This window comes from Pteronotus mesoamericanus, unplaced genomic scaffold (genome assembly GCF_021234165.1).
Source record: "Pteronotus mesoamericanus isolate MK-2021 breed Mesoamerican mustached bat unplaced genomic scaffold, CSHL_Meso_final scaffold_85, whole genome shotgun sequence".
NCBI lineage: Eukaryota > Metazoa > Chordata > Mammalia > Chiroptera > Mormoopidae > Pteronotus > Pteronotus mesoamericanus.
In genome coordinates this window covers 50718102-50732014 of record NW_026555329.1, presented here as the reverse complement: position 1 = coordinate 50732014, position 13913 = coordinate 50718102, and the positions used below count along the sequence as shown (strand labels likewise).

At 34.7% G+C, this 13913-nt stretch overlaps 1 protein-coding gene across 1 annotated transcript in view; it reads right to left on the bottom strand.

Annotated features, from left to right (window-relative positions):
- Positions 1-5924, bottom strand: part of FOXP2 (forkhead box P2) — a 497120-nt gene extending 491196 nt beyond the window's left edge. The window contains exon 1 of the mRNA XM_054564264.1: positions 5836-5924. The gene's annotated coding sequence lies outside the window, so the exon portion shown is untranslated. The remainder of the gene's footprint in view (positions 1-5835) is intronic.
- Between the last annotated feature and the right edge of the window lie 7989 nt (positions 5925-13913).

Here is a 13913-nt window from a genome sequence, read left to right as displayed (position 1 = left end):
TGGAATAACAATAGTATGATAAGAAATATATAATCTGAATAAAAAGAATAAGATGTAAAAGACCAAGGTATATGACTGAAGTGAAAGAAGAAAAATTAAAATGTAATATGAGAGGGAGGATAAAATAACAAATAAGCAATGAAAACAAACAAACAAAAACTAAATAAATGGAAAGAAGAAAGAGAAACAAAAAAGACATGGAAGTTCTGACGAAGAGAGAAGTGAAATTTGTCTTAGCTATTGGTTTTGCCTTCTGGCTTCTCCCCGGATCTGTCTGTGGTTCTCTCTCCGCTCTAGGTCTTAGTGTCTTACTCTTGGGAAAAAATAAAAACAAAAGCCTCAGGCTGATTGTTAAGCCTGCCCAGCCAGTTTTGCAAATCTTCCCGCTTCCTGCAGGCACTTAGGGGGCTGGGCTCTGTTTTTCTGTCCTGTGGTTCCTCCAGGATGAGGGCTCAATCTGGGTTACAATAATCACGGGTGCCCGGTTTCCAGCTCATGTCCTCACAGCACTGCGTGGCCTCTACTCTCCACCCTGTGAAGTTGCCCCAGGCTGGCGCCGATAAGCCACCTCGCTTTGCACCCCTTTGATCAATCCATGAGGTGAACCGAGTGGGAGCAAGTTGCGCCCACGCTCCTCCCTCTTTGTTGGCCAGGCCGCTACACGCTCAAAGTCCGTGCATGGAGCACCTCAGTTCCCCTTTTGAAGAAAGTCTCTCTAGGTGACACAGCTGCTCTGAGCCAGTGCCTGGATTTCAATACACTTCAACTCTCTGGCAAGTCCAGAGTCTATCTGGGCCATGGCCAGTCGCGCCCACCTCCTGCCCCAGCTCCAGGCGCCACCAGGTTCCCCCAAATTCTCTGGCAAAGTCCAAACCGGAGACCACTGCCCCAGCCTGGGTACAGCACTGGCTCTGTGTGTGCTTGTTGCCTTTCTTCCCGCCCCCCCGCACCCCCCGCCCCACAGAGACTTTATGCACCCAGGCCTCCCCTGGCATGGGTCTGGGACTTCCTTTCCCTGGGAGCAGAGGGCGCCACTAGGCTGCTATCCCTGACCCAGCTCTCCTCCAATGTTCCCATGGCAGCCACAGTCTCCAGCTCCAGGCCCGGGGACCTTTCCCATCAGCCTGAAGAACCTCCTTACTGCCCGTTCTGAAGTGTCCTCTGCACACTTTCACTTTCAAACTTCCTATCAGCTAACATTCTGTTGGCTGTTCACTCTGTTCTTTGGAAGATTGGCTAGGTGTCCCAGTTGGGTGCATGAGCAAGTGGGCTCAACTCCCGCCTTCTTCACCACCATCTTCCTCTCTCTTGCTCAGTTATTTTGAATATGATGGCCATACAGTACACATATTCACTCAATAGCATCCATTGCATTCACTGATATATACAGTGCAGTTCTCATTGTTTATTCATACGCATTCCAGTTCACTTTCCTTAGCTGCCAGGTTACATCTTTGTCATGCAAACAATTGTGGTTAAATTAAAAATGGCTGGAATCTTTCTGGACAGTCCTCATATACACATGACTCTCTCTTTCTAGCTGCAGTAGGGAGTCTCTGGCTGGCTACAAAGAAATAAGCTTTTATTATGTGAGCTGCACATGGAGAAAGGCAACAAGAATGAGAAACATGGATGGCCTGTAGGAACTGAGGATCGCAGTCCTTCAACTGTACTGAACTAAAATCTACCAAACCCCTGTTTATTGAAGATGATACTGAATCCCAAATGAAAACTCAGGCTGGTTAGTATTTTGAATACATCCTTTTTAGACCCTGAACAATGCCCTGACTTTTTCTGACATGTAAAATATGTGAGATAATAAATCTATCTTGTTTTAAGCTTTTAAATATGTAATACGTTACATATCTGTGAAAACTACTACAAATCCTAACCAAATCACACAGAGCTAGGCCATTTACAGAATTAACTCATTTTTACCATTTATTAGATCAAAATAGAATGTTATACAGGGTATTTGCCAGGTGGTCTGCGTAGTAGAGTTAATAATTGAAAGTAATTTAACAGGGAACAAAACAACAAGAAATTTATTTTTAATGCTTACTATGCCCTTTATATGTGTTCACATTTAGTCTTCAAATCTACTCTTTATAGTACATACAATTACCTCTATTTTCTTGATTAAGAAATTAAGGGTTAGAGAGTTGAAATGATTTGTCCAAAGCTTCACATATGGTAGATTTATTTTGGACACATAACTTAATCATAGACAATCTGATTTTCAAGCTTGCATTCTCAACGTTTACATGCCAAAGCCACTTTATTTCCAGTACATTTTATTGTACTTCTATCCCCCAACAATGTCAGCACACTATATATCTGAATCTCTGATCCAGTCCCCTCAGCCAAGTCATCTTTCTGCATAGTCCATTTACTTTAGAGCAATTTGAAAATTAGAGTAAATATTTTATCATGTATGATATTTGTTTTTAATAATTATCTATGAAACAGCAAATTTCTGTAAGTATGTGAATGAAGTTTATTTCTACTTCATTGAAATAACTAAAATGGTTATTTTATTTGGGTATAATATTTTTACAGTTGAATCTGAAAATAATTGCAAAAATCCTGAAGTAGAACACACACATACACATACATACTCACCCAACTACCCATTTACTCACATACACAAACAGTCTAAGTTTATGAAACAATATTTTAGCTCACATTTTAGAAGTATAATTTAGAGCAGGTTATTTGCTCTGAGAAGTAAAAATGGAGATAATACTAAATAAATTGTTTGAAAATAGGAAAATTCCACCAAGTATTCTCTTTAGGGATTTGGGGTAAAGGAAAGAGAGGAGTGGAAAGGGAAGAAAAAGACTAACATTTCTTGAAAATAGCTATGTATTAAGTGTTAAATTTTTACAATAGTCCAAAAACAGTTATATCTTTCATTGTACTGTTAGAAAACTGAGGTGCAAAATTTAAGGACATTAACCAAGGTTGATTGAAAAAAGCTAACAACTGACTGCAGGAATACAAACTCATATCTACCTGATTCCCAAATCCTTGCTTCTTCATGATCATGGTATCTCCCCTGCCAGGTAAGTATTCCAAATCCTTGCTTCTTAATATGATATTATTCCTCTCATCATAATACCTTCAGTTCTAATGTTCATGATTATATGAAAAATAAAACACTTTTTCAGGATGTACTTTTTTTATTATGACAAACCATTGGCATTATGCATATGTATTATTTATGCTAATATACAGTTGGTCTTCATTTAAAAATATGAAAAACTGTTACTATATGCATCTGACTAGAAAAAAAGTCTAATTAGCAAGTTCCAGAAGCAGTTGTGAGTACTAACTTCAAACACAATTATGTTCCCGTCTGAGAAGAGTCTTTATTTTCTAAAAAATAGTTAGTTATTCATTTATTTTGGGGGGTTAACTTCTTCTTTTTAATTTATTTTTAAAAATATTTTAAACTTTAATAACACTTTTCAAGAAGAGAAAAATATAGAAAATAATTTTTATTTTGTAACTTTTTTTAAAGTTCTTTACCATTATTCAAATTTTAAAAAGCTTTAAATTTTCTTGACTTATATATCAATTAAGCTTTTTTTAATTATTAAAATTCTTTCTTTTACAGTTTCACAATGTTCACTGCCAGGTGACTCTAGCTAATAAATATAAGCTCTCCCTGCTATTATTTAAGCAAATATTCTATTACTCCAAAAATTTAAATATTAAAAGGTCTTACAAAGATGTAGTATATGACCTAACAACTGTCTATAGTAGGCATAAATTATGTACATAACTGTGAAGGACGGTGAAGGTTGACATCAAAAGCTAGGTTAAGTGTTTGGCAAGACCACACTTGACCACTTGTATCTGCAAGGCAGAGCAAGCTGGCAACTGGTGACAGCTTGAACCCAAAGCGGGGAGGGTTGAGAAGGGAGTAGATAACTACATGCTTCAGCTGACCACAACTGCAACCTTTGCAGGAGAAAGCTTTATCATGTAGATAGCCTGGGAACAGAACAATCTGTGCTCACAGTGTTTCCTTAAGTCTGCAAAACTCCCTTGAGCTTTATCTAACCAACCCCTATAAAATAAACATGGAGACCGCGGTCCTTGTCATTGTCTCTCCATCAGAGGACAATGCCCCACCTGGCCCCCGCTGTTCCTTAAACTGTCTTGTGTTGTGTCTTTGTGTTGTATTGTCTCTTTCTCAACCTCCCATCATCCCACCTCAGGGACCACCACTCAGTGCAGGTCCTGGCACATAACCCATAAGAAAAAGATTCAGTTTTAGCAGATATGGGTTCTAATAATACTTACTTCTTTATTATTAGCTGTAACATCATAACAAGTTATATTTTTTCCAAATCATTTAAATTATGTGTATTTTAATTTCTCCACATACTAAACAGAGGATAATAATGTCAGCATTACTTAAATCAAAAGTAATATCACAATAAAATTAATGAATTTAAATGAAAGAATGAAATGAAGTAAAAAGATGCCCAAGTGCTTGAGAAGCTTAAATGCTAAATAAACAGGGAATCATTTTGTTTGCATATCTGGCAAAATGATAAAGTTGGTACAAAATAAGAAAAAGTACACAGGCAAAATAGTAGGTGCACTACCTGAGAAATATTTGACTGTATAATTCAAGTTTATTGACAAACATCTTTTAGGGAAAATATGGAGCCTCTATTTGGAGGAAGTTTTAGAAAAGGGTAGAACAATGTGGACATAACAGTGAGAAACTTGAGGGCTATCTTACACTGATGGTGAACACCCTTGGTAATGAATTCTGGGGTGGGATGAGTTGGGATTGGGTGGGCAAGTAAAGAAAATTCTGAAGAAGCCAGGACACCATGGTTTCCTTCTTTTGAGTGGTAAAATCTAGAGAAGGAAATGACATAACTCTTCAACAAAATTTCTGTTTTGTTTTCTTTTTTATAATTATTTTATTACAGATTTAGCCACTTATGGCATACTGCTTGATTTATACCGTATTTTAATTATGCATGCTGTTCTCGTAGTCCTTGCTTTAGACCAAACAATGGATTTAAAGTTCTCGTATTGACATAGTTACCAAGAAAAACTACCATTAGATGTGAAGAAGTACAACATTAAAAAATAAGCAAACAAAAGCTCATAAGCACAGACAACAGTATGGTAGTTACCAGAGAAAAAGGAGGGGTGAAGGGAGTAGTAAAGGATAAAGGGGGTCAATTATATAGTGACAAAACATTTGACTTTGGACGGTGGGCACACAATGCAATATACAGATCATGTGTCATTGAATTGTACACTTGAAACCTATATAATATTATTAACCATTGCCACCCCAAGAAAGAAAACAAATGCTTTCTAAAAGCTGGCTTGCTGGATCTCAAAAAGTTCATAAATATCAAACGTTCAATCAAAAGTTTTACAAGTATGTTTTTCTCTCTTATTTTCTGACATTTTTAGATGTCCTCAAAACCTCAATATCAACTCAATCTTAAAAAATAGCACTAAAAACATCACAATAAAATGTCAACATAATGGTAATAATATATACTTCAAGTGCTTTTGTTGCCTAATAATATCATTTCAAAACCAAATTCGCACTCTGTGTAAACTTATGTTAATTAAAAAAAAAAGAGTGAGAACAAGTTTAATAGGAAGAGCACAAGGAGTGAAATGGGAAGCCAAAGAGAAGAGACAGTCATAAATACTCCTATTGCCATACTTGATATGTCTCTATGGTTCATTGATGATATTTTTAGACCTTTGGGCCTTAAAAAACATTAAGAAAACAGAAATCAGTACACTTAAACAAAAGAGAATTATTAACAAAAGGCCACTTACCAATTTCTTCCAGATCTTCCACAAGCCTTTCAGGTCAACCTTAATATGGAGACGTAGATAAATTCAATCCCAGCATCACATTAGAGTAGCCCTGCTAATAGAGACAAATAATTGTCATTGCTTTGAAAATTAACTTTTAATTTATATCATAATTGTGTCAATGACTTCATGGAACATAAAACATATTCAAACTCAAATAAAGATAATTTTAATGCATCCATTGCTTTGTGAATCTTCAAGTATGTATGACACGCTTTTCTACATTTTGATTTGGAGAACTTTAAATCCATTGTTTGGTACAAAACAAGGACCACACAGATAGCATGAGTTGCATTTTTAGGAGGTGAAGATTTTATTTCTTACTCTTACAATTATTATTAAGGCTTAAACTTTAGGGGATTAAAGTTTACATACATGGTGACTGAAGATATTTGACTGGGTGAGGAGTACACAGTGCAATACTCAGATCATGAATCATAGACATGTATACTTAAAGTCTATATGATCTTATTAACCAATGTCACCCCAATAAATTTAATACAAATTTAAAAAATATATAATAAAATGTCTCAAGTTATTTATCTCAACTCTCTCAGAAAACATGACTGATTTCAGTTGCTTCTTTTTTATTTTATTTTTTATATTCAATATATTTTTTCATGGTGAATACAATATTTTATTTTGTTGCATTTTCTTATACAATGAATTTTTTAAATTGTTCAAATACTTTTGTCTCTACCTTCCTGCCACCACTTTCCCTTGCCCCCTTCCTGCATCTCCCTCCCTCAATCCTTTCCCACTTTGGCTTTGTCCATGAGTCCTTTATATATACTCCTGAACTTGACTCTTCCCTTCCCTTTCCCCGCCCTCCCCTTTCCTGTTGATTCTGTTGGTTTCTTTTTTCTTTCAGTGTTGCTGGTTATATTTTCCTTGCTTGTTTGTTTTGTTGGTTAGTTTCCACTTATAGGTGAGATCATATGGTATTTGTCTTTCACCTCATGGCTTGTTTCACTTTAGCATAATGCTCATCAATTCCATCCATGCTGTCCTGAAGGGTAGTAGCTCTTTTGTTCTTTCTGCTGCATAGCATTCCATTGTGTAAATGCACCATAGTTTTTTGATACACTCATTTACTGATGGGCACTTAGGTTACTTCCAGCACTTGGATATTGTAAACTGTGCTGCTGTGAACATTGGGGTGCACAGATTCTTTTGAATTTGTGTTTCAGGATTCTTAGGGTACACTCCAAGCAGTGGTCAAAAGTCAGGTCCATTTTTAGCTTTTTGAGGAAATTCCAAATTGTTTTCCACAGTGGCTGCACCTGACTGCATTTCCCCCAACAGTGTACTTGGCTTCCCTTTTCTCCACAGTCTCACCAGCACCCATTTTTTGTTGATCTGTTTATGATGGCCATTCTGACCAGTGTGAGGTCGTACCTCACTGTGGTTTCGATCTGCATTTTTTTGATGGCTAGTGATGCCGAGCATCCTTTCACATGTCTCTGGGCTCTCTGTATCTCTTCCTTGGAAAAGCGTCTGCTCAGGTCCTTTGTCCATTTTTTGATTGGATCATTTGTCTTCTTGGAGTGGAGTCGAGAGAGTTCTTTATATATTTTGGAGATCAAACCCCTATCTGATGTATCATTGACAAGTACATTTTCCCATACTGTTGGTTCTCTTTTCATTTTGCTGATGTTTACTTTAGCTATGCAGAAGCTTCTTATTTTCATGAGGTACCATTTGTTTATTCTTTCCATTATGTTCCTTGCTTTATGGGACATATTGGTGAAAATATTGCTGTGTGGGATATCTGAGAGTTTCCTGCCAATGTCCACCACTTGGACTTTTACGGTGTCGCGACTTATATTTAAGTCTTTTATCTATCTTGAGTTTGTTTTTGTGTATGGTGTCAGTTGGGGATCAAATTTCAATATTTTTCATGTAGCTGTCCAGCTCTCCCAACACCATTTGTTGGAAGAATTAACATCATCAAAATGTCCATACTACCCAAAATAATTTATAAATTCAACTCAGTCCCTATTAAAATGCCAATGATGTATTTCACAGACATAGAAGAGACATTTCAAAAATTTATATGGAACCATAAATGACTCCGAATAGCCTCAGCAATACTGAGGAAGAAAAACAAAGCAGGAGGGATCACAATACTGGACATAAAACTATATTACAAGGCCACTGTAATCAAAACAGTCTGGTACTGGCACAAGAACAGACACATAGATAAGTGGAACAGAATAGAAAATTCAGAAATAAACACGTGTCTCTATAGTCAATTAATACTTGATAAAGTGGGAAGAAGCTTAAATTGGAGTAAAAGTAGCCTCTTAACTTACTTCTTTAACACCTACTTAATAAGCTTTGCAGGATTTTACATAATTAACAAATTAATAGTAAACATTTTTTCCTTACAATTACAGTGTAAGCATTATTACCTTAATTCTTATTTGAATTTGTATTTTCCAGATCTATTTCCTGTTTAACCATTTTCTTTTCTAACCTTTTTCTTCTTTAATCTGAAAGTTTCAGTGCAAACCTTTCTTAGGCTAAAATAAGTGCTTTGAAGTTCCAATAAAACTATAGGTGTTAGTAGTGTATAGCTTGTAAATGAGCTTTGACTCACACACCAACATTGACTTATTGATAGTGACCAGGTGAAAAACAGTATGAAGACTAAATCTGAATCTGCAGCAGAAAGGAATACTGTGTTTAATTAGCAATGTCCGCCACAGGCATTGAAGAGATCAATGACATCATATGTCATCTTGTTTAACATTTAGACATTCCACTAATTTTATTTAAATAGTCTCTAAACTCTTTGGCTAAAAATATTGTTCTCCAATAAAATATTAGTGATGGGTCACCTATTTAAACATATACAAATAAAGCATTCTGTTTGAATCCGAAAACCAAATACTGTCTCATTGCTATTATTTTCCCAGATACCTTGAGGCAGTCCACAAAGCATAACTTCAAACCATTGTTTTAATCATAAGTATCAAGATAACTCAAACTCACAGAATTTAAGATAATTCAAACTCTTTTTATAGTCTAGCATTCTTTATCTATGACCTCTGTTGTCATATATCTCTCTTTTTAAAAATATGATTTAGAAAAAATTTTTTGGATGTTATCAGAAATCACAGCAAGATATTCACAAATACCTAATTACTACATTTAACAAATAAAATTTTGCACATGAGCACGCTTCATTCTTAACTTTGCTTATGTTGATCTTTGTTCATAATTATTTCCTGCTTGCTATATGCCACCAAAAAAAAAATATCTTATTAAAATGTAGCATTCAATATTATTTCCTAATTCAATATGCCTTATTTTCTTTTTCCACATTTATGGATATTATTTTTTCCTAAATCAATCTACAAATTATGTATGTTTAAAATATAGCCTAAAAACCTAATTTTAAAAGTACATGCTATAAAAAGTCTATTAATATTAAAGTAAAATTCAAAAACTATAAGGCAAAATGAAGGAATCGATTGCCAAACAGTAGGATGCAGGTGCAGACACAGTACAGTTCAGAAATAAACCAACATTAAATGAGATATTTATATATCATTATGGTAATATCACAAAGTGAAAGAAAATGTTAGTGTTGACTCTTTGTATGGAGAAAGAAAAATAGTCTCAGAATATGACAACAAATAAACCTAGTTCCTTATACAAATTTAATTCCAATGAGATTAAAGAGGTTTTTTATTTATATATTTTTTATTTTTTACTTTATTTATTTACTTTTTAAATATTTTGTCTCTGCCTCTCCCCTACCACTTTCCCTTGCCCCCTCCCTCCTTCCCTCCCTCAGCTCTTCCCCTTTGGTTTTGTCCATGAGTCCTTGCTATATGTTCCTTGACTTTCCCCTTCCCTTCCTTTTCACCGCCCCCCTCCCTCCTTCCCTCTTGTCTCTGTTGGTTTCTTTTCCTTTCAGTGTTGCTTGTCTTATTTTCCTTGCATCTTTGCATTGTTGGTTAGAGGTTTGATCTCCAAGATATATAAAGAACTCACTCGACTACACTCCAAGAAGACAAACGATCCAATCCAAAAATGGGCAAAGCACCTGAGCAGACGCTTTTCCAAGGAGGACATACAGAGGGCCCAGAGGCATTTGAAAGGATGCTCAGCATCAATAGCCATCAGAGAAATGCAGACCAAAACCACCATGAGGTACGACCTCACACTGGTCAGAATGGCCATCATAAACAGATCAACAAACAACAGGTGCTGGCGAGGCTGTGGAGAAAAGGGAACCCTCGTCCAGTCTTGGTGGGAATGCAGACTGGTGCAGCCACTGTGGAAAGCAGTGTGGAATTTCCTCAAAAAGCTGAAAATGGGACTGCCTTTCAATCCAGTGATTCCCCTGCTGGGACTATACCCTAAGAACACCAAAACGCCAATACAAAAGAACCTATGCACCCCAATGTTCATAGCAGCACAATTTACAATAGCCAAGTGATGGAAGCAGCCTAAATGCCCATCAGTAGATGACTGGATCAAAAAGTGATGGTACATATACACAATGGAATACTACGCAGCAGAAAGAAAAAACGAACTACTAAACTTTGCGACAACATGGATGGAACTGGAGAGCATTATGCTAAGCGAAATAAGTCAGGGGGCGAAAGACAAATACCATATGATCTCACCTATAAGTAGTTATTCTATTACAATTTACAAAGGACTCAGTTTTTGCAGTAGACCTTTTTTAAATCAGTCATTTACATGAGAGGAACATTGCAATCATCATTTATACAGATGCTGCAAATATCAAGAAAGATAACAGCTAAGATTTCTTAACATTTGGTTCTGCAAAGGCTAAATGCTGTAAAACTGCCAACAGAAATACAGAGGGCTCACTATAATTAGCATCCAGTACTCATTAAAGCAGTATGAACTGCATCAGGGATGTGATGTTTGTCTGTTTTATTCACTTTTTAGTCAAATAAACCTAACCTCCTGCCTGGTACTTAGTAGGCACTCAATAAATATTTGTTGAATGGATGTATTAATCTATTGACTAATCACCATGGAATTCCAGGATAAGTGAGGGAATTTAAAAATAAAGTTCTAGGTAGAATAGACAGTGGATGTGAACTAAGACAGAGATATTGTCCTCAGGTAGTGCTGATTCAAAATAAAATTCAATGATATTTCAAGAGGTAGAACATAAAAACAAAGGAGTGTTTTATTCTACTGCCTTAATTTAATATGGCATAATATTATTTTTATTTTGGAAACTCATAGAACATTAATTGTGAACATACATTTTGAAATGTATTTGAGTGTAAAGTTTGTGTTGAAAGATTAAAAAAACTGATTTAATATATACCTTAATAAGGTAGAATTTGTAGTATTTTTAGTTAATATTAAGGCCATACTGTAGTGACTACTGCATGTAATGCAAAGCTGTAAAGCATATATAAATATATGCATATAATCACTATAGTTACTCTACATGAGATTTATTCCATGAGTTTTGTTCTCAAATTACATTTTGCCATATTTAAAGAATATGAGGTAAAAATGAAGAATACATCTTTGGAATTGCTAAGTACTAGTAATTTAATTACCAACAAAAACACATTCCGTATCTTTTAGCCATAATGGATAAGTCATGCAAGCATTATCTCTCTACAGAATAGGGTCTATGTAAGATCATCTGGATCTAAGAAGGTGAAGCAGATGACATTTCAAACTCTGCCATATCCCTATCAAACCATTAAGGAAGTTCAGTCATAGGAATTGAACTGAGATAAAAATTCACCTAGAAGACAACTGAAGCCACAATGAAAGTTAAGTTTGCTAATATTATGAGCACAGTTCCACACATATTTATTTGGTGTAGGGAAATTTTATTGTAGTCACTTTTTACATTTATATATTTGCCTCTAGCTTTGATTAAAATATATTTTATTGGTGTGTTCAATCAGAGGATATAAATATAATAATTAAATCAATGAGAAGACAAATAATACTGCTAAGATAGAAAGTGTACAGGTAGACATTAAAAGTAGGGGGAAATGCTATGATGGTTATTTATAAGATTCTGCTCTTGAACTTCTCTCAGAACAAAACTAAGAGTAGCCTGGTAGAGCTCTGAAAAAATGCATTAAATTATTTATACGAATATATAAAAATACTTTAAAACCAAATCCCACTTATTAATATTTTTATTGTGATAAGAACACAACATGAGACCTAACCTCAATAAATTTTTAAGCGCACAATACAATATTGTTAACTATAGGCATAACATTTTACAGCACATCTCTAGAACTTACTCTTATTACATAAGTAAGTTTTATGCCTATTGAACAACAATAGTTAAAATTTCCAATTCCATAAAAGATTTTTTTTCATCTTCAATCACTGCAGTTAGAGTAAATACCTATTAAGTACCAAATTTTCTGTCTGCTGGACACAAAGGGATGTAAAATATTCTTCCTGCTGACTGCTGAAGGACAGATTATGTATACAGTAAATATCCATTTCAATTAATATTACATTGAAGCTAACATGAAGATATTACATGAAGCTAACAATAGGTTATAAATTAAAATGTGATATCATGTAAGCAAAAGTAAGCCTGAGGTGATACCAATTATAATAGAAATTTCCATGCAAAAGTAATTATTTGTGAGGCAGGTGGATAAAATGACACACCTGTCAGAATCACAACTAAATGCCCTTCTACATTTCTCATGAAGTAATCAAAAAAATTATTTTATCCTAAATGCTGAAGATTTTTGCATATATTTAAATTTTTCTCTACTTCTTAAAAACAAACTACTAGAAGTAAATAATTATGGTGACACTTAAAGTTAGAAAAAAGGCTCAAGTAGACATTTCTTGCAAAAAACTTCACACTTATTAGAACTATTAAAATAACTACCTATTATTTGTATTAGATTTTTTAACCAGAAACACATAAGTGAATGCTGCAATAAACATTGAAGTGAATAATAAATTTCCAAAATAATATACTGTTTGTTGTTTATAATAGGTTGTGAAAGAGAGAAAAATTACAGTGTTCTTCACACTGTTACTGTAAGTAACATATTAAAAATTGGAGAGAGAAAAGAAGCATTTCAGGCAATAAAATTATAGTATGCATTTTGACCCAAAATTCAAAACTTTCACAAACATAGATAAGAGACTGAAAACAAGCTCAACACACACTGAAGTTGAATTTACTTTTTTCTACAGAGGCATGTGCTCAATAGGAACTTAAGAAAATATACCACTAAGTTAACACCAGTAAGTTAATAAAGGACAATTCTTTCAAAATAGCAGCTTAGTTTTTATTGTTGTTTTTGAATGAGAAAATAAGACTAAATTTGAAGAAAATGGCAAAGAAAAATTCAAGAATGTTGCTACTAGAATTAGTAAAGCAGGTTTAAGAACACATATCTGATTTTTTTATATTCATTGTAGTACAATGCATTTTTAATACATCAGACATAAAATTGCTTTCTTTCTTATTCTTCTTTTATTCTCTTACTCCTCCCTGCTTATTCTGGTAATTGCCTCCTTTCCACTTTATTTATATAAGAAAATAAATAAATAACTAATCTTTCCAATGTTGACCAATAGGTGATTTTACTAATATAGTACCAAGTTTAATAGCAGATCAATATAGCAAGGACTCATGGACAAAACCAAAGGGGAAGAGCTGAGGGAGGAAAGGAGGGAGGTGGCAAGGGAAACTGGTGGGGGGGGGGGGAGGCAGAGACAAATGTATTTGAAGAAATAAATTAAAATAAAATTTAAAAACAAGAAAACAATAAAAATATCCTTCATCCTATATTTTTCTCATTTCAGTTTCTTAAGTTTGGTGAAAACGTATAATTTTCAGCAAAATAACAGTGCTCAAGTCTGTAAATAGGACTTAGAAAAGTAAGTGGACAACAATTAACCTAGACAAAAATGACTCTGCAGCCATTTTCTTGATGCTGGTAATGTTTTGTCCATGTCTTTCAAATCATAAGAAATGTGATGCAGGCAGTCTAGAGAACAAGAACTTCAAAGCTTAAGAAAAGTCT